Here is a 23,297-nt window from a genome sequence, read left to right on the forward strand (position 1 = left end):
GTTAATTAGGTTATGATTGACATTTTTGGTTACTAATAATGATTTATGAGATCCTATTAGAGACTAAAATGGATTTTGGTTATATGAGTGTAATACCCATCCAATAACATTAGGTCGATAAGATAAGACCACATGAAAATGAGACTCAATATGTTCAAGCTGAGAACCTAGTCATAAGATTCAAAGTATGATCTACAAGGAAATTAGGAAAGATAAATTAATAGTCACTCTAGTGAGAACAACAATGAATGTAGGTTATAATGACAACAAGGCATATGGTTACATTTGGAAATCAGTTTTAGATTATGATGACATAATTATGGAAGCATTCTATCAATCTAAGGAATTAATCCTAGAAACTCACACACAAACCCTTTGTAATGTGATAAAGGATATTTCTAGGAATGTCACTATGTTTAACTTGTTTGAAAGGATACCAGTTAACAAGTTTGCATATTAGTGATTTCCACTTAAGACATACATAATGAGATCTATTTTTTATGTTTTAATGATTTAGTGGATACGACTTCAGTGTTTCATGATTATAAGAATGGTGATAGTATTTAGAATGATAATTTCATTATGATAAGAAAGATAAATGTTGATACCCAGATGTTGATATTGTAATGTTTGAATATTTCATGGAATGATTAGATGAAAGTTAATTGTATATGTTAATGTGAATTATGAGCTACTGGATTATTTTTCACTTATATGTATGTATTTTTATATTATTTCATTAGGCTACTGATGTTTAAGTTGGGTGTGTAGGAAAGTTGAACCATGGAAATAAAGCCAAGGTGAATCTTTGGAAGCTTCAAAACCTCATTGTATTGTGTTTATTTTGTAATGTGATTGTGCATGGGTGGTATGAGTTTAAAGATCATGATTAATTAGTGACATGTCATCGTGATGTGTAAGTATTTAATGTGTGTGTGTGTGTCATTTGACACTTGTGTTGTCTATGTGTAAATGACATGTCATATAGGATTTTGGGCATGAAGTCACTTAACCTAAACTTAATCGACTATGAAATTTAGTTAACCCACCTTGGAGAGTGTTAGGATGAGTCACCTTCATGATGAAATTTAAATTAAATTTGAAAGGAACTTTAGAGAGCCTAAAAGTGGTTCCCAAGTGTTATTTTTGTGAAAATAAGCCACTCACATGGTAGTAGTCTAGGTTGGGGGTCTAAATATAACCATAAGTTGGCCTAGGGGACATAGGAGACCCTCTAAACTAGTCATTTTCAAGCCAATTCGAAAATTAGAGTGTCACATGACTTCTATTCTCATTCCTCCACTTGGGAAAATTCCTATTGATAGAAGGGTACAAGGGTGTAAGAGGGGTAGGTGAGGATGGAAGTGGAGGTCTTTTTAGGGAGCTTGTGCTAAAATTAGTGGTTGTTCACCCACTCTCTAATTATAGAGACACCTAGGGTTTGAGGGAAGAATCTTGGAAGCCAAGGAAGGAAAGCTCTTCATCACCATTCTTAACCATTAGCTTGGAAGGAGGTTAGTGCTTCATGCCATGTTTTCTTTCATCCCATGAAAGTTGAAGATGTAAATTGTAAGAGTGTTTCTTGTAGGATCTATGTGTTTGCATATGGTGCATGTTGTAAGTGTTTTTGTATGTGAGTGAACATGATGAATCTTTTTTTTTTCTTCACATTTGGTTATGTTTTTCTTGGATTGTGGTTGTGGATTGAATGTTGTGTTGGGTGTGAAGGCTTCACTCACCCTTGGGAGGGAAGAGAAGCCTTGGGGTGAAGGGGTTGGTTGGGCTTTACATTGAAGTTGAGAAATCCTTCTCTTGGAGAGAGGATAGTTTCATGGAGTATGGGCTCCATTGAAAGCCATTTGCCTTTCTATTGTTCTATGGGAGGTATAAGTGAGAATTTCTAAAATGAGCAAGTAAGGGTAGCCTTGTGGAGGCATGTGAATATTGATACCCTTGGATGGAATGTGTTCTTGGAAAGCCTTGTTGGGAATAATGCAATTGCAAGATTTGTTAGTGCATAAGGATTTGGCAATCTCCTCTTTGAAGAGCCCACCTTCACCCAATGTTTATGATTCCATCTGTGAATCATTGCACAAGCCTTGGTTGGGGATTGTAAATGTGTTGTTAAATTGTGGTATTCATGTTGGTTCTTATTATTGTGAGGTTTTTTGAATGTATCCCAGTTGAGCCTTATTTCCCCTAGCGCGGGGGTGGCCTCTTTAAGGCCTAAGTTGGGAGGTGAGCCTCCATGGTTCTACATTTGGCTCTTATTTGCAAGTACTTACTTGAAGTCTTGGACATTTGGAAGCTGTGAAGTCTTGTCTTTTCATAGAAGAAGAGAATACTATTGTATATGTATGGAATTGGAGGATAATTTCATCCTATTATGTGAATTCTTTGTATTGTAGGAGTGTTGTTATTGATCTCATGCATATGCCAATAAAGAGAGATTGTGAAACATCTTTCTTGTAAAGCTCCTACCAATGTGTATCTTGTTATGATGATTTCACCAACCTAACTACTAGCTTGTTGCTTGTGTTGAGTGTAAGATTTGAGCAGAAAAATGAAGGAAATTTCCTTGTTTAGATGTTGTCATTTACTTGAATTGAATGTATTGAAGAAAGAAAATTTGCATCATGATATACATTGGCTAAATGAATAGGAGACTATCATTTTTTATTCTTATTCCCACAAGTCTCACATGAATAATTTAGTAATCTTGTATCATATCAAGTGTAGTCTATGTTTTGAATTGATAATGAAATTGTGATCCTAATGAAAACATCAACAATAAATTTGGAGCATTGGAGTTTTTTTTAGAGTTACATGAAAAAGTGGTATTGTGTTACATATAGAAGCATTTGCAATTTAAGTTGAGAGTAATTAAGATAGTTGTCATTCCCAACAATACATTTTGATATGGAATAAACCATGAAATTTATAATGCAATGATCAATTATATTAGCCTTGAAATAAGAATACATATAGAAAAAAGAAATTGGAAAGAAATAAGGAAAATAAGCTCAACTTGAAAATAAGAGCCTGTAGTTGCATATCTATTCTCTGGAAAATGTATGAGCAACATCAATTAATTGCCTTTATTAATATAGTCCAATAAAATAATGCACCCTAAATAAAATATTATTATTTTGACTATTTAAAGTTAGAACTATATAATCTGAACAATCACCCCTATTAAAATGTGTCAGCATAAGTTATAATATCAATAGATCATCATATGACCTTAGACAAAATAATAATAATAATAATAAGCCTAGGCACTCAAATTCTTAGCTAGGGAGTACCTATGTGGGAACCCTCATGAATTATAATGCAGAGAGAGTTAAAATAGTAAAACAAACAAATTTTAAAAATACTGATCCAAACAAATTAGTGGCCAACCAATACAAAAAGAAAAGTTTCTACTAGCATAAAAGGGATTTTAATGGTGATGGCCCCACCTAGGCATCCATGACATGGGAAAATCTTCCACTAGGCACATCCAAAAAAAGAAGATTTAAGCCTACTACAAATTAGAATAGATCTAGGTTGATTTAATTTCTTGGGAAGGGTGAAGCAAGCTTCCTTGCGTGAGATTTGGAGTATGGTGCCGACCACTATTCTGAAATAAGTCAAAAAGTCCCCCATTTGGCACCCACCTTTATGCTTAAAGAATGAAGTTGAAACAAATACATAACTCCCCTTTTAATACCATCACATCACATCACACATTGGAAAGAGCATCATACTCCTAGATAAAAAGAAGCATGGGAAAGCACCAGCTTGGAGGGGACCACATTGGGATGGGAGAAACTTGCCTAGGAGGAAGGGAGATAGATTTTGGGTTAGCATGAATTAATATTGTCTTAGTTAAGGTAAGCTGGTAAGGTACTTAAGGGAAGACGAGGGGGTCTGGTTAGGAATTGATTTATTCTTTTTAAGTTTGATGCATAGTATTTAGGTAAAGGGTTAATATGGGGTTGATGGGATTAGAAAATTTTAGAGGAAGAAATTGTAATTATAGTTTAAATGTTTATTTTATTAGGTAAAGATAGATAGAAGTATATTTAGCAAATTATGATAAGGAAATAAGGTAGGGTTGCTAGATTTGTAGAATAGTTAGGTTTAAAATTGAATTGGGGTTATGAGTGATGGGTAGTGTTTAGAAATAGCTAAAGTTTAAGTTAGTATATAATTTTGTGTTAGTTGTTAGTAGATAATGTTATAAGTTAGCTATTAGTAGTTAGTGATATATTACATAGAATTTAGAATTAATTTAATTGTAGTAAGTTAAATTAGTCTTTGATATTATAATAATATTAATAATAAAGTGAGCAAATAAATAATAATAATAATAATAATAATAGTCGTTAGTAGTTTTATGGTTATGAGGTGAAGTATAATTAAAGGATGTTTAGTATTATAATAGGCATAATTCAAGATGATAAGTTTAGTATTAACTTGAGTATAATTCAATTTTAGTTATTTGATTATATTTTGATTTTAGGGATTTGTGTAATTATTATTATAGTTTATTTTGATTATACATTGATTTTAGATATTTTAGGAGTGCACTAGTTATATGTATTAAATTGAAAAGATAGCATAGAATTTGGATGGTAGTTTTATTCTAGAATCGATTTAACATCACTAACAATTATAGTAATTATAGCTTAAAATTAGTTAATAATGTTAGTAAATAGAGTATAGATATGCAGTAAGAATTGTAGGCACAGGTGATTATTAGTAGTAATAATAAGAACAATTTTAAAAATAACAATAATAAATATATATGATGTTAAGATGGGACATGCAGGAGATTGTTTGGTATGTATATTATACAATGGAATTTTTAGTGCATGTAAAACAAATCATCAGGTTATCCAAGAGCAACATGTAATAAGAACTTGGGTCATAAATATTTTCTTGATAGAGTGGAAGGCCTAGTCTGGGACATCAAATTGGTTGAGGATAATTATAATAACCTCAATAGTAGTAGAAATAAAATGATTACTTAATAAAGCATTTTCAAGTTGCAATCTTTGAACTTTTACCACTACTTTAACACGAACTTGAATCTCCCTTGCACATCAGAGTGTCTCAACTTGGGTGCAGAGGATTAAGGGCTTATAACCATAAAACCTCAACATAATTTTACATTCAGTATCTAGCAATCTGGTGACCACCTCATAGGGGACTTGAAAATCTAGAAATTCAAGTGAAACAAGCTTTTTCCATCATCTCACCTCAATACCTCCAATTTAAAGCTAGATTATGTACCTTACCTTTAGCGTTCTCTTTCCAGTTTCAAAATATATATATATATAGTGGTGTTTTTGCCTTGGTAAAATTTGGGCATGACAATTTAAAGGACCTAGACCTGTTCAAATATCATTTCTACCATGAATTGGACGTACATGAATGGACACAAATCATATTAAGTAGGATACATAATGGAAAACTATGGATGCATTATAGTGTAATTGATATTTCTGTCGACCTTATTCATGAGGTAATTAAGCAAGGTATTGTACCTATAGGTGAGAAAATGGTCAAGAAGAAAGTTGAGAGTTATACCAAAGTAGTGTATAATGGAAAGGCTATGATGATCTGCACCATTAAGCAAGATGATGTGAGATTCCTAAGTAGAGCCATTGCCTACTCTATATGTGCAAGCTCAAAGATTGATGAATTATCAGCTAGATTCATCTATGTAGCATACAATATATGTGTAGAGAAGGAACAAGTAAACCTCAAGGAGATTTCAAAAATGCAATTACTTGAGAACCTAGAAAAGATCAAGAGGACTAAGAATAGTGTGTTTAGATTTTATTTACTAATCAACACATATTGTTGAAAATAGATTGAAAAGATCATTATTGAGAGAGATTATTGAAAGAGGGAGATTGGTGAAGAAGACTAAGTATTTTAATCATTATTTTTTCACTGATGTCAAACCTACTATTTACTGGTAAGACAACTACTTATAAGATTCAATTACTATCACTTATTTGATTGATGAAGAGGATTTGATCAAAAGATGTAACAATAGCACCTAGAGGAAAGGTTGAGCTATGATTATGTAATGAAGTACAAGGATCAGTTAGTAAAGTGATGACATGATGTATTGATAATCTACTTAAGGTTACAAAGGCTAGTTACACTAAGAAAGATTAGACGAACAAGTTACACAAAGTTTTTATGCCAAGCTTGACCGAGTGGATAGTAGATGTCAAGCAAAGGCAATACGAGCTAAGAAAAAAATTAGTTGGAGCCAAGAAAAATTTTATTCTAGTGTATGCCAAGAAAAATAGTTGATGCCGAGTAAAGTTTAGTTGATGCCAAGCACCAATAAACCTTAGATCATGCTGAGTAATTTCACAATGGATGCGAAGCAATGCAATATGTGTCAAGCATCAGAAGGTTGATAATGCTGAGCTATTGCATTATTTAAAAGATTGTTGATTTAATGAATCTAAGCTGATAAGTTTATTTTCTTGGATTATGTGAACTAGGTGGAAGATAAGGTTGATGAGCTGGTGGTACATAATTCAAGGTAAACCATTTTTAGGCAAATTCAAATGGATTCTAAGAAAAGTTTCTAGAAGAGATATGAGATATGGGTTGGATACATTGTATCCTACCTAATCCATTCAAACCCTAAATTAGACAATGAAGAATGAGTACGAAAATATCTTAATTTCCTATTTATAGGGATGGTTGAAGAAAGGTTGTCATGTGTGAGAACCTAAGGGAGACAAGAAGTCAAGGGTTTTGCTTTATCTAGTGACCTAAGAGAAGAGTTTGCAATGGCATGTTAAGAAAGAAGGATTAAGGAGATAAATGCTTGAAGGGTGAATAAGTTATCAGAGCTACAAAGTATGAAGGCCAAGTAGAATTGAGGACTAAACAATGATCTATAATGTACAAGAGAAGTTGTAAGTTGTATTAGATCAAAGCCTTACTATTACTCTCTAATAATTTTATTAGTCTAGGGTAAATCCTTTGGATTAAGGTTGACCTAATAGTCATTTGTAAATCCTTTAACTAGATGACATTCCAAGTTAGTGGTCTAAAGTCCTCTAACAAGGCTCACTCCTAATAGGGTGATTGAAATCCTCTAACAGGGTCACATTTAATAATGTGTATTATAACCTTTAATAGGGTTGGCCTTTCAAAAGGCATCACTTTAGAAGAGTGAAAAGAGTAGCATGTTACTAATGGTCTTTCCCAAATTGGGTTTCCATGTAAATCATTGTGTCAAGTGTGTTGATGAATCTATTATGTTTCATGCTTTACATTTTTGCAAGTTGATTTGACAATAACCTACAAGTTTTAAGTGATTGCATAATCTTATGGATGCATGCATGAGTATAAATGCTTTATGGGTTCACTAAGCTATGAAAAGTTTTATTTATTCATCTAGACCTTGGATAACTGATTCAACCCCCTCCTCTAAGTTATTCTAAAGTATTCCAACAATTGGTATTAGAGCCAAGTTGCTTCAAAGAACTATTTTAAAGGTTTTAGAAGCACAATGATCAAAATGTCTAAAAGAGAAGTACCCAAGCTCAATAGAAATAACTTTCCTGCATGAAAAAGTTTGATGAAGCTACACCTTGGAGGACTTGGAGATTATGTACAATCTACCATTTCTATGGAGCATGTTGATCCTGTTGGTGCCCCTACTACTAAAGATATGAGGAAGAAGAGAGAACACAACTAGGAAATGTTGGAGATTGCCTCTACCCTAAGTTATGCCAAATTTGATGATATCAAAGGACTTGATAGTGCAAATAAAATTTGGGATTCCCTAACCACTATCTATGAAGGAGAAGAAAATGTCCTTAAAGCTAAAGCTAAAAGTTTTAGAGGTAATTTTGATGATATGAGAATGGAACAAGGTGAGAATATTGCTCAATATGTTGAAAGGATAAAAGAAGTTTTCAATGCAATAAGAGGAGCTATTGGTAATAGATAAAATTGTTTTAAGAAATTTTTTTAAAATAATACTACCTATGTATGTTATCAGAGTTTCTATAATTCACAAACTGAGATGTATTCCAAGGAATAAGTTATCACTTGAAGGTCTGGTAGGTAGACTCACTACTTTTGAGCTATCTAACTTTGATAATTACAAGCCTGAAAAGATTGAATCTACTTTCAAAGCTAAGGTATCATTGGAAGAACTTGATGAGAAGAAGAAGAAGAAAAAGAAGAAGTATGTGTCCAATGATAGTGATATAGATGAGGAGGATCTAGAATAGCTTGAAGCACTAGTGGCAAGAAGATTACATAAAGGTAAATGCAAGTTTAGAGGTAAGTTAGCTATCATTTGTTTCAATTGCAATGAAGTTGGTCATATTTTTGCTAGATGCCCAAAGAGGAAGAACTATAGAGGTGGTGAAAAATACAAAAGTAGAAGAGATGAAGATAGCAAGGACTACAAAAAAAAAGTCAAGAAGTCTTGCTACATTGTTGAAGAGGAAATAAAGGATGATTCTAATGAACATGATGATTAGGTGGTGTATGTTGCAAATGAAGGAATGAATTTGATGAAGATGAGGCAACTACACTTGTGACTTGTGTGAACAAGAATGTGTTAGAATTGCTTTAGAATAATTTGGGGGGGGGGGGGGGGTTGAATTAGTTATTCAAGGTCCAAATGTCCTATTCAAACTTTTCACTGAGTGTAGAGAACCAATTCAACTATTCATTCATCCAACATTTAACTTATCTAATTAGCAAGTTATTGTAAACCAACATGTAAGTATTATACACAAGAAATCAACACATGACATAGTAATTTATGTGGAAAGCCAATTTGGGAAAAACCACCAGTAATATGCTACTCAATTGTCACCTTTCTGAAGTGATGTCCTATGAAAGGCCTGCCCTATTAAAGGCTTACAACACACTATTGAATGTCACCTTATTAGAGGATTTAACCACCCTATTAGAAGTGGGCCTAGTTAGAGGACTTTAGTACATTCACTTGGAATGCCACCCTATTAAAGCATTTACAAATGGTTGTTAGGCCAACCTAAGTCCATAGGATTTTCAAATCTAATACAATTGCTAGAGAGCATTAGAAAATCTTGACCTAACTACAACATACAACTTATCTTGCAGATCTTAGATCACTTCTCAACTCATACCCTTGCTTGGCCTTCAATATATGAAACTCTTAACAACTTGCCCTTTCTTTCAAACTTTTTCTTTTTGAGTCTCCATACTCAATGTACCAGTGCAATCATCTTTTCATGAACACTCATAGAAGTAGAGCCTATGTTATCTTCCTTCTCCTAGATGTCTCCTTCTTGACACCCTTTCAACCACTTTGCAGACTTGGCACTTCAGTAGCAACAGTATTAGCAGCTCTTTGCTTTTTGGTTGATGACTTCTTAAATAGAAGTCTTGGAGTTCCTTTTCCCACTCAATTCTTCCATTTTTCAATTTTAATTCTCATGGATTAGGTAGGATTCATTGTAGGTAACCCATATTATGTTTCCTCTAGAAACTTCTTGAATAATCCTTTAGAATTTGCCCAAAAATGGTTTACATAAGATTTTATGCCAACAACTCATCATCCTTATCTTGCAAATCATTCACAAAATTCAATACAATCACTATGTTAGCTTGGATTTGGTGAATCTTCATCATTTGAAATAATGTAGCAAATCAGCACTATTGAAATACTGGTGCTTGGCACATACTGTGTTACTCGACATCAACCATGCTTTTCCTGATGCTCGGCACCTAATAAATTTTTTTTGATGCTTGGCACCTTATCTTTACTCAGCACTTGAAGATCACTCAGCATATACTAGAAATGTTTGTTTCTTGGCTTCTACTAAGAATTTACTCAGCTTCAACTAACTTGCTCAGCATCTAGTGATGATCTTAGTTAAGGCTTTGTAGTCACCCTTGTTACAACTCCTTCTTCCAATGTATCTAAGTATAACCAACCTCTATATCTTTGAGTATGTCATCAATACATTACTTAACCATTTTCTTAATTGATCCTTGCACTTCATTACAATATCATAACTCAACCTTTCCCATAAGTGCTCTTGTTACATCTTTTTGATCAAATCCTCTTCATCAATCAACTAAGTGATAGTGCTTAGATCTTATAAGAAGATATCATCCCTACAAATAGCAGGTTTGACATCAATGGAAAAATAATGATTGAAAACATTCTTTTACAACAATCTCCTTCTTTGATCTTCAACAATAATGAGCTTCTTCAATCAAATTTCCAACAATCTCCCTCTTTGGCATTGACAGCAAACCAAATAGATCAATCATTAGACTAAACTATTCCACCAAAAGCTTACTAAGTTAGAACAGTAAGTCATGCCAAAAAGTAAGTTGTAACATCACATCTCCTACTACTATTCTGATTGATTTATTTCACTTCTCCCTCTTTGCTATTGTACCCTTTATCTTTATCTTTCTTCCTCTATATTATTCATCTTTTTCTATTATGATCAACCTCTGAAATCTCCCTCTACCTTTTATCTTCAATAGTTGTTGATCAGTTGTTCACTTCTCCCTCTTTGACAACAATGCCAAAGACATATTAGCATCTTAATATGTAGCTGTAGCTCTTATAGGTTCACTTAATGTCTCCCTCTATCACCTTGCTTGTGACTGATTCGAAGTTTTAGCACTTCTATTACTTTAGGCATGGATCAGGATATCAAACCTGTGTCACCTTTTATGAAGAAACATGATATCAAAATGCAACAGTTCAACATTAATGACAAAAAAATGGTATTTGTGTTTAGAATTTGAAAATGATGTAAACTAATGAAATGTATAGAATTGGATGAAATTTATGCCTATCATTTTTTTAAATTTTTTTGAGTAAGAATTTATTCATTTATTTTATTTTGAAGTCCCTTTTTTAACTATAAAAAATATAGGGTGTAGTTCCCGTAAAAAAAAAAAATGCAAATCATCTTTTTTTGTTTTGATTTGAAAATATCTTATAGATGACATGTATATCTAGTGCACAAAAAAAGAAATAATTATTTTTTATCTATATTTTTTTTGTTATAAGTACTCAAGCTCGACCTTCTCAGAAGCCAATAGTTTTTTCCTCCTGTCAAAACTTCCCTATCAAATCTACACCTTCTTGAGAAAAAATTACATATTCATGAAGAGGACTCTCTCCTCTAGAGATAAATATATTTTTTTTGTTTTTTTGGTATGATTTACTAATTTTTTCCCTTTTTTAAGTGAGCATCTTCTGAAATGTTAAAATATCGACTTATAATATTTTGAAATTCTAACATATTATAACTAATAGAAACACTCAAAAAATTATATAATGATGATATTGAATCTAAGATCTATAAAAGGGTATTTTTAGTTTTTGAATAAAATTGAGTTTTGATAGAGAAATAAAATTTGACCAAAATAAGTTTTGATATCACAAACGGCGACACAGATCTGTGCTTTTACCCTCCCAAAGTAAAAATCCTCTACATCAATGTGTAAAATCTTCAACATTCATCTTATTTGATGCAAGGAATACTTTCTTTTTGGTTCAAGTAGCCTTAGCTAGGGATATCAACCCTAACTTACCTCTAAGATACTCAAAAGTATCTTTAGGTAAAGCTTTTCTAAAGATATCAGCAATTTGTTCCTTGAGTTGACATATTCCATCTTCACTTGTTTGTCTTCCACCAATTCTCTTACATAGTTATACTTGATTGCAATATGCTTGGTTTTAGCATGCATTACTAGATTTTTTGATATATTGATAGCACTAGTATTATCACAATAAAGTGTCACAAGCTCAATCACCTCTTCCTTCATACCTTGCAACAAGTGTTTGATCCACACAATATTGGTGCAGTTTATAGTAGCTGCCACATATTTAGCTTTAGTTGTAGACTGTGAGGTGCAACGTTGCCTTTTACTCATCCATGTAATTAACCTTTTTCCTAAGAAAAGTGCTTCTCCACTAGTGCTCTTTCTATCATCAATGTTGCCTCCCCAATTTGCATCAGTGTAAGCTTTCACTTCAAACTTCTCATTCCTCTTGTAGTATAAACCAAAGTCATCAGTTCCTTTCAGGTATCTCAATATTCTCTTCACTACAATTAAATGATTTTCTCTTGGATTGGTAGAAAATCTTGCTGCTATTCCTATAGCCAATGCAATGTTTGGTCTACTATGTACAACATATTGCAGCTTTTGAATCATTGACCTATAAAATTCCTGATTTACTTCAGCAGACTCATCATTCTTGGATAGTTTATGGCCTATTTCCATTGGTGTGCTAACTAGTTTTGAGTCTTCTAGCTCAAATGTTTTGAGTACTTTGTTGATGTACTTGGATTGGGTCACAAATATGCCATGCTTCAACTGATGTGCTTGTAATCCAACAAAGAATTTGATTTCTCTAAACATTGACATCTCAAATTCATGTTTCATTTGATTAGCAAAATATTTTCATAAAACATCTTTTCCTCCAAATATTATGTCATCAACAAAGATTTCTGATATCAAAATGTCTTTTTGTTCCTCAAATTTGATGTAAAGGTTGTTATTGTCATCTGTTCTTTCAAATCCTATCTTCACAAGATATTTGTGCAACCTTTCATACCATGCTCTAGGTGCTTGCTTCAATCCATAAAGTGCTTTGTGTAGCTTGCAAACCATGTCTTTGTTCTTATCATCAACAAATCCCTCTAGTTGTTCTATGTAGACTTTCTCTTCTAATATACAATTCAAAAAGGCTAACTTCGTGTCCATTTGGTAGACTTTGAAACCTTTATATGTAGCATATGCAAGTAATGTTCTTACTCCTTCCATTCTTACAACAAGGGCAAATGTCTCTCCATAATCCAGTCCTTCTTTTTGTGCATAGCCTTTGCAAACTAATCTGGCTTTGTTTCTTGTTATTTCACCATTCTCATCAACTTTTTTTCTAAACACCCATTTGGTACCAATGACATTCTTATTAGCTAGTCTGGGAACTAGAGACCAAGTTTTTTTCTTCTCAATATGATCTATCTCTTCTTTCATGGCCTTATACCAATCATCATCTTGTAATGCATCTTTGACTATTTTGGGTTCAACCTTTCTTAGTAGACATGATTCATTCCTCAATCTATTCCTTGTCATTGGTCTAGCATCCTTATCACCAATGATTTGATCTATAGGGTGATATCTTCTCACCTACTTGGCTAATCTAGGTTCAGTCCTTCTTTCCACATTTGATCCTTTAGCTTCAGAGTCATTTCATTCATCTTCATCTAGTGTTTCATCATTTCTTTCTTGCATACTATTTTCAAAATTAGAATGTGCATTTTCTACATTCTTTAGCTCATCTTCTGAATGTAACTTGGCATTCACTAGTTGAGACTCAGCAGATACTGAAGTTTGTTGTTGATTCCCAACTTGATTTGTAACATTGTCTTCAACTATCATTCCTTCATAGGAGTATGCAAAGGATCTATAATCCTCTATTTTGTTTCACTCATCAACCTAAACTTTTGCATGCTCATCAAAATTTAAATTTGCACTCTCCACAACTTTGTTAGTATTAGTATTCAAACACTTATATGCCTTACTTCTAGTGGAGTATCCAAGAAATATGCCTTCATCACTTTTTGCATCAAACTTATCATTTCTAGTGTCTTTTAGAATATAGCATTTACAACCAAACACTTTGAAATTTTTAACATTAGGTGAATGACCATACCATAATTCAAAGGGTGTTGAATTTGTACCTTTCTTGATTGAACTCTATTCAATGTGTAAACTACAGTACTTACAGCTTCTTTCCAATATTTTAGCGCAATATTTTTCTCTTTCATCAAGGTTCTAGCACAACTAATCACTGACCTATTTCTCCTTTTAGCAATACCATTATGTGGTGGAGTTCTTGATACTAATGTTTGCCTTTTGATGCCTTTGTCATTGCAAAATGTTTCAAATTCTCTTGGTGTGAACTCGCCTCCTTTATCTAACCTTAGGCATTTCAAGTTCTTTCCTATTTTCATCTCAACTCTAGCCAAATACCACTTGAACATTTGGAATGCATTAGATTTTTTCTTTTAAAACATAATAGTCATCATCCTGGAATAATCATCTACAAATAGCATTATGTATCTGTCTCTTAGGTAACTTTGCACTTCTATTGGGCCACATAAGTCTGCATGAACTAACTCCAGTACTTCTTTGGAAGTGTATGTTTTTCTTTTGAAACTAGACTTAGTCATTTTCCCTAGTTGACATTGTTTACACATTGTGTTTTCAGGTTTCTTCAACTTGAGCAATCCTCTGACTTTCTTTTTCTTGCTAATACTAATCAAATTATCAAAGTTAACATGACACAACCTTTTATGCCATAACCACACATCATCAAGTCTAATAACAAGACATGTTTCTTCTTCCATATCTAGGTAAAATATATTACTCCTAGTTTGTTCACCTTTTGCTATCATATTTCCATCAGTGTCATAAATCTTGGCAGTTTTGTTTCCAAATTCAACTTTGCAACCTACATTGCCTAATTGTGATACACTCAACAATTTGTAGTTTAGTCCTTCAACATAGTATGTATTATCACATGAAATTTTCTCTGTAAGTTTGATAGAACATTTTTCTTTGATTTGACATGGAGCATCATTACCAAATCTATCACTATTTTCATCATATTGAGTAAAGGTAATGAACTTACTTTTATCTCCTGTCATGTGATGTGAGAACCCACTATCTATGATCCACTTGTCATCTTGTTCACATAGGTAACCAATTTCATTGCTCCATCTTCATCTTTGTCTAATTCATCCTTCATGGCTACATAGACTACTTCATCATCATTTTCATTAGAGTCTTATTGAACAATGTAGCATCTCTTGCCTTTCTCCTTGTAATCTTTGTTGTCATCTTCTCTTTTGTTCTTGAAATTGTTTCCTTCTTTAGAGTTTTTCTTCTATGGACATCTTACATCTATATGACCTACTTCATTACAATTGAAACATATGATAGGAGCTTACCTTTGAATTTGCCTTTACCTCTATGGAATCTCCGGCTAGTAGTGCTTCTAACTATTCCACATCTTCCTCATCTATGCTGCTATCATTGGATGCATGTTTTCTTTTTCTTCTTCTCTTGCTTGATGTGTCCTCCTCAATATATTTTATTTTCATATTGTCCTTGAAAGAAAATTCAAGGTTCTCAGGTTTTTAGTTGTCAAAATTGGATAGCTCAAATGCAATAAGTTTTTCAACTATTCTTTCAAAGGTTAGTGTGTTCCCTTTTACACACCTCGGCTCTTGGATGGCTGAAACTCTTATAACATGGATAGGGAGCACAGTTCTTAAGTATTTGTTGATGGATGTTTCTTCTTCCAGTTGTCCACCTAGGCTTCTTATTGCACTCACCACTTCTTTTATTCTAGCAGCGTGCTGAGCAGCATTTTTACCTGCCTCTATTTTCATGTCATCAAAATTCGCTCTTAGGCTTTCTCTCTTTGCTCTCTAGACATTCTGATCACCTCTATAGATATTTGATAAGGTTTTTCACATTTTGAATGCAATGTTACAGTCTTTGATGTCATCATATTCATCATAGCTAAGTGCAGATGCAATCTCCAACATTGCTTGGTTATGCTCCTTATTTTTGTTTAAGTCATCTACAGTGAGGGGTCCTGCTGGAGTTACATGCTCTATTCCAATTAAGGTTTTTGCATAGTCACCTATTGATCTAAGGTACAACTTCACAAAACTTTTCTATGCAGAAAAGTTGTCTTTTTTGAGCTTGGGAACTTCTCTCTTGGACATCTTGATCTTCCTACTTCTAATACCTTAAAACTAAATCAGCAGATAGCTCTAATACCAATTGTTAGAATTTCTTTCAAATAACTAGGGCGGGTGAATCAGTTATTCAAAGTCCAAATTTTCTATTCAAACTTTTCACTGAGTGTAGAGAACCAATTCAACCATTCATTCATCCAAGCTTTAACTTATCTAATCAGCAAGTTACTATAAATCAACATGCAAGTATAATACACAAGAAATCAACACATGACACAGTGATTTATGTGGAAACTCAATTTGAAAAAAACCACCAATAACATGTTATTCAATTCTCACCCTTTTGAAGTGATGCCCTATGAAAGGCCTGCCCTGTTAAAGGCTTACAAGACACTGTTAAATGTGACCTTGTTAAAGGATTTAACCACCCTATTAGAAGTGGGCTTGGTTGGAGGACTTTAGTACATTAACTTGGAATGCCACCCTATTAAAGGATTTACAAATGGTTGTTAGGCCAACCTAAGTCCATAAGATTTTCATATCTAATACAATTGCTAGAGAGCATTAGAAAATCTTGACTTGACTACAACATACAACTTATCTTGTAGATCTCAGATCACTTCTCAACTCTTACCCTTGCCTGGCCTTCAATCTCTGCAACTCTTAATAGGTTGCCCTTTATTTCAAGCTTTGTCTTCTTGATTCTCCATACTCAATGTACCAGTGCAATGATCTCTTCATGACCACTCATAGAAGCAGAGCCTCTATGATCTTCCTTCTCCTAGATGTCTCCTTCTTGACACCCTTTCAACCACTTCATAGACTTGACACTTTAGCAGCAATAGTATCAGGAGCTCTTTCCTTCTTGATCTATGACTTCTTTAATAGAAGTCTTGGAGTTCCTTTTCTCACTTGATTCTTCCATTTTTCAATTTCAATTCACATGGATTAGGTAGGATTCATTGTATCTAACCCATATTATTTTTTCTCTAGAAACTTCTTGAATAATCCTTGAGAATTCACCAAAAAATGGTTTACATAATATTCTGTGCCAACAACTCATCATCCTTATCTTCCAACTCATTCACAAAATTCAATGCAACCACTATGTCAACTTGGATTTAGCAAATCTTCATCAATTGAAATAATGCAGCAACTTGACACATATTGTGTTACTTGGCATCAACCATGTTTTTCCTGATGCTCGACACCTGAAGATCACTCAACACCTACTAAATTTTTTTTTATGCTTGGCATCTAATCTTTACTCAGCACATACTAGAAATTTTTGTTGCTTGGCTTCTACTAAAAAATTTCTCAGCTTCAACTAACTTTCTCGACATCTACTGATGATCTTAGTTAAGGCTTTGTAGTGAACCTTGTTACAACTCCTTCTTCCAATGTATCTAAGTGTAACTAACTTCTATATCTTTGAGTATGTCATCAATACATTACTTAACCATTGTATTAACTAATCCTTGCACTTCATTACAATATCATAACTCAACCTTTCCCATAGGTGCTCTTGTTACATCTTGTTGATCAAATCCTCTTCATCAATCAACTAAGTGATAGTGCTTGGATCTTATAAGAAGATATCATCCCTAAAAATAGCAGGTTTGACATCAATGGAAAAACAATGATTAAAAACATTCTTTTACAACAATATCCCTCTTTGATCTTCAACAACCATGAGCTTTTCAATCAGATTTCCAATAGAATGACATATTGATCATTAACAGTGGATGCTCATATCACATGACTAGAGACAAAAGTAATTTCATTACTCTAAATTGTTATGATGGAAATAGTGTTAGATTTGGTGATGATGCACCATGTTTGATAAAAGAAAAAAGCTCTATCAAACTCACAGACAAGATTTTGTGTGACAATGTTTACTATGTTGAAGGACTTCACTATAATTTTTTGAGTGTGTCACAACTAAATAATTTGAGATGTAAGGTTGAGTTTAAAAATAGGATTGCTAAGATATATGACACAAAAGGGAAACTGATTAGAAAAAAAAATCAAACTAGAAGTAATCTATTATATCTTGACATAGAGGATGCTACTTGTCTTATTATAAAATTTGATGATGTATGGCTATGGCACAAGAGGTTATATCAAGTTAACTTTGATAACTTGGTTATTATCAATAACATGAAGAAAGTTAGAGGTTTTCCTAAGTTGAAGAAGCCTAATAATGTAATGTGAAAACAAAGTTAGTTAGGCAAAATGACAAAGTCAGGGTTTAAGAGTAAAACTTATGCGTCTAAAGGAATACTGGAGATTGTTCATATTGACTTATGTGGACCAATTGATGTGAAAAGCTACAAATGAGATAATTACATAATGCTATTTTTTGATGACTATTATAGGATGATGACTGTTCTATTTCTAAAATAGAAATTTAATGCTTTTCAAATGTTTGAGTGGCACTTGGCAAGAGTTGAAAAGGAGATAGGTAAAAGTCTAAAGTGTTTGAGATTTGTCAGAGGAGGAGAATTTACATCAAATGAATTTGATATGTTTTGTAATGACAAAGGAATCAAAAGATAGACATCTGCCCCTAGAACACCTTTACAAAATGGAATTTCTAAAAGAAGAAATAGATCTATAATGGACTATGCTAGAACACTCATGATGGAGAAGAATGTTGCTTTGAAATACTAGAGTGAAGTTGTAAGCATAGTTGTCTATACCTTGAACCATGTGCAAATTAAAAAAGGTACTCATTTAACACCTTTTGAACTATGGTATGGATACACACCCAATGTAAAATACTTAAAGGGATTTGGAAGTAAATATTACATTCTTAAAGATGTTAGGAATAGCAAGCTTGATGGAAAAAGTGAAGAAGATATATTCTTAAGATACTCCACAAGAAGTAAAGCTTATAAGTGTTTAAATACTAACACTAACAAAATTGTGGAAAGTGAAAATGTGAACTTTGATGAATATATAGAAGCAAATGAGGCTAAACATATGAAAAATTTAGAAGAATAAAAATCATTTATATAATTTTATGAAGGAATGCCTACTAAAGAAGATGCTACAAATCTAGTTACAAATCAATAGCAAGTTTCAGTGATTGTCAAGTCTCACCCCATGAATCCCAAGTTGCATTCAAGAACTGAGCTACATTTAGATGTCAAGTTATAGAATCAAATAAACGTACATTCTAATTTTGAGATTAGTGACCATGAAACAGATGTTGAGATACCTGAGAGAGATATACATAGTGATTCTGAAGTTGAAAGATAAAGTAAAGAAACAAGAGCTAAGCCAAGATTGTCCAAATATGTCAAAAGATATCATCCTACTACTCAAATAATTTGAGATAAAGATGCTAAACCAATGACAAGAATAGGTTGAGAAGTGAAATATGTTTTTTGAGCATGAAGGAAGCCAAATTAGTAAGAGATGCATTAGAATATGTTGATTGGTATAAAGCCATGGAAGAAGAAATTGAACAAATAAAGAAGAACAAAACATGGAGTCTAGTTCCTAGACTAGAAGACAAAAATGTGACTAGTACCAAGTGGGTATTTAGAAACAAGCTAGATAAAAATGGTGAAGTCACAAGGAACAAAGAAAGATTAGTTTGTAAGGGATATGGACAAGAAGAAGCAATTGACTATGGAAAGATATTTGCCCCTATTGCTAGATTAGAAGGAGTAAAAACTCTACTTGCTTATGCTACACACAAAGGTTTCAAAGTTGATCAAATGGATGTTAAATCTACATTTCTAAATGGTATATTAGAGGAAGAAGTTTACATAGAATAGCTAGAATGTTTTTTTAATATTAACAATAAGAATATGGTATGTAAACTACATAAGGCTCTAAATGGTTTGAAACAAGCACCAAGAGCATGGTATGAGATTTCATAATTATCTTGTGAAGATTGGATTTGAAAGGACTGATGATAACAAAAATCTATACATGAAGACATAGAAATGAAAAGGTATTTTGTTATCTAAAATATTTGTTGGTGATATCATATTTGGAGGTCAAGATGCTTTATGTAAGGATTTTGCAATTCAGATAAAGCAAGAATTTGAGATGTCTATGTTTAGAGAAATCAAGTTTTTTGTAGTTTTGCAAGTATATCAAATGAAATATGGTGTATATATCACTTAATCAAAGTATATGAAGGAAATATTAAAAACTTTTGGATTCAACTATGCTGATAGGACACAAGTTGTCAAAGAATGATGATTCAACCAAGGTGAATCAAACATTGTATAGGTCTATGATTGGAAAACTACAATATGTAGTACACAACAGGCTTGATATTGGATAGTTGCAAGATTCTCTACTAATCCCAATAGAATCACTTAATGGCTATGAAAAGAAGATATTTGAAAAGAACAAAAGAGTTTAGTATATACTACAAGAAAAATGAAAAATTTGAATTGAGAGCCTACACTAATGATGATTGGGCTGGGAACATTGATGATAGAAAGAGCTCCAGTGGAGGAACATTTTTCTTAGGCAAGAGACTACTTACATGGATGAGTAAGAGACAAAGTTGTACTTCACAATCTATTGCTAAAGCTGAAAATGTTGTTGCTACTATAAATTGTACAAACATTGTGTGGATCAAATAGCTACTCAAAGGAATGAAGGAAGAAATCATAGAACTAATGATATTTTATTGTGATAATACAAGTGTTATAAATATATCAAAGAATCTAGTGATGCACACAAAGATAAAGCACATTGCAATCAAGTATCATTACTTGAGAGAGTTAGTTCAAGATAAAGAAGTGAAGATGGAATATGTCAACACAAAATAACAAATTGTTGATATCTTCACAAAAACATTACCTAAGGATGCTCATGAGTATCTAAGAGGTAAATTAGGGGTGATACCCATATCAAAGGCTATCTAAGTAACAAGAGGAGTGCCCTACACCAAACAAGTTGATGTTTATATGTTACACATTGGTGTAGAGGATCTTACTTTGGGAGCTGTCTAAAGTAGTCAAAGAGCTTAAACTTCAAATTAGTTACAAGTAAGGTGACAGAGGGAAACATTGAAATAACTTGAAAAAGTATATATCTACATTTTATGATGACAAGTTTTTAGTATATGTCTTTGGTATTGTTGTCAAAGAGATAGAGAGATATCAAGAGATTGTTGTTAAAGAGATAGAGAAGAATATAAGTAAGAGGAAGAAATCCTAATCTACCTAGTCAGAGAGAGATATAGTAAGAGGGAGTTAAAAGAAAGAATTTTGTAACCTAATAAGAATATGGAAGCTGCTGATAGAAGGAGAGATTTCAATACAAGTTTTCTTTTTGGTATTGTCTTACTTTTTTAACCTAGTTAGTTTCGTTGAATAAATGTGTTTACCATTTGGTTGATTTGGTTGATCAATATGATTTCCCATCAATGCCAAAGAGGGAGATTGTTCAAAATAGATTGAAAAGATCATTTTTTAGAGAGATTATTTAAAGAGAGAGATTGTTCAAGAAGACTAAGTGTTTCAATTATTGTTCTTCCACTGATATCAAATCTGCTATTTGCTGATAAGACAACTACTTATAAGATTCAAGTACTATCACTTATTTGATTGATGTAGAGGATTTGATCAAAAGATGTAACAATAGCACCTAGAAGAAAGGTTGAGTTATGATTATGTAATGAAGTATAAGGATTAGTTAAGATGATGATGATATGATGTATTGATAATCTACTTATGGTTACAAAGGATAGTTATACTATGAAAGATTAGGAAAACAAGTTACACAAAATTTGTCAGCCAAGCTTGGCCGAGTGGATAGTAGGTTCTGAGAAAAGTCAATACAAGCCGAGCAGAAAATTAGTTGGAATAGATTAAAAGTTCATTCTAGTGTATGCCAAGAAAAATAGTTGATGTCAAGTAAAGTTTAGTTGATGTCAAGCACCATAAACTTTAGTTCGTGTTGAGTAATTTTATAGTGGATGTTGACCAATGTAGTATGTGCTAAGTATCAAAAGGTTGATAATGTCAACCTATTGCATTATTTAAAAGATCATGGACTCGATGAATCTAAGTTGAAAAGTTTGTTTTCTTGGATTGTGTAAACCAGGTGGAAGATGAGTGATAAGTTGGTAGCACAAAATTCAAGGTAAACCATTTTTAGGCAAATTCAATCAGATTCTAAGAGAAGTTTCTTGAAGATATATGAGATATGGGGTAGATACATTGTATCCTACCTAATCTATTCAAACTCTAAATTTGAAAATGGAGAATGAGTAGGAAAATATCTTTATTTCCTATTTATAGGGATGGCTAGTCATGAAGCAAGGTTGTCATGTGTGACAACCTAAGGGAGACAAGGAATCAAGGGTTGTGTTTCACCTAGTGACCTAAGAGAAGAGTTTGCAATGGCATGTTAAGAAAGAAGGCTTAAATATATAAATTCTTAAATGGTGAACAAGCTATTAGAGTTTCAAAGTGTGAAGGACATATAGAATTGAAGACTAAATAATGATCTGTAATCTACAAGAGAAGTTTTAAGTTGTATTAGATCAAAGCCTTACTGTTACTCTCTAACAATTGTATCAGTATAGGGTGAATCCTTTGGGTTAAGGTTGACCTAATAGTCATTTGTAAATCCTTTAAGTAGGTGACTGTCCAAGTGAATGGTCTAAAGTCCTCTAACAAGGCTCACTCCTAATAGGGTGATTGAAATCCTTTAATAGGGTCACATTTAACAGTGTGTATTGTAACTTTTAATAGGGTTGGCCTTTTATAGGGCATCACTTTAGAAGAGTGAAAAGAGTAGCATGTTATTGATGGTTTTTCCCAAATTAGGTTTCCACATAAATCATTGTGTCAAGTATTTTGATGAATCTGTTATATTTCATGCTTTACATTTCTACAAGTTAATTTGACAGTAACCTACAAGTTTTAAGTGATTGCATAATCTTATGGATGCAGGCATGAGTATAAATGTTTTATGGGTTCACTACGCTGTGAAAAGTTTTATTTATTCATCTGGACCTTGGATAACTAATTCACCCCCCAAGTTATTCTAAATTATTCCAACACATATTCTTTCATGTGCTTACAGGATTTTCATATTTATCAATCAAAAATATAATGAGTAGTGATAGATGTACAATGGATAAGATCACAAAAGTATCTAGAAGATATCTTGCAAATAAGATATTGGATAAGTGGAAACTTGTTAATGAGGACATTTTAGAATGAAATGAGACAAAGATTCAAAATTGCACCTATAACTGTAGACAGATTTAAAGAAGATATTTGCATTATGGTTTATACAAATTCTACTTATATTCAAGCAATAAAACCTCAAGAAATGTTTCTTGATCCCTTGGGTTATGAATTAAATGATGATATAGCAGTTGGTTATATTGATTTATTGTTGAAATCAGAGAAGGATAAAGTAGAATATAGATTTGGAACCAAAGATGAGATTACACAGTCAGCTCATTAAGAAACCTTGGAGAAGGCACCACACAAGAAGATAGAGACAATCATGAAGAAAGCCATA

This window comes from Cupressus sempervirens, chromosome 7 (assembly GCF_028749045.1).
Source record: "Cupressus sempervirens isolate cs-2001-9-10 chromosome 7, ASM2874904v1, whole genome shotgun sequence".
Classification (NCBI taxonomy): Eukaryota; Viridiplantae; Streptophyta; class Pinopsida; order Cupressales; family Cupressaceae; genus Cupressus; species Cupressus sempervirens.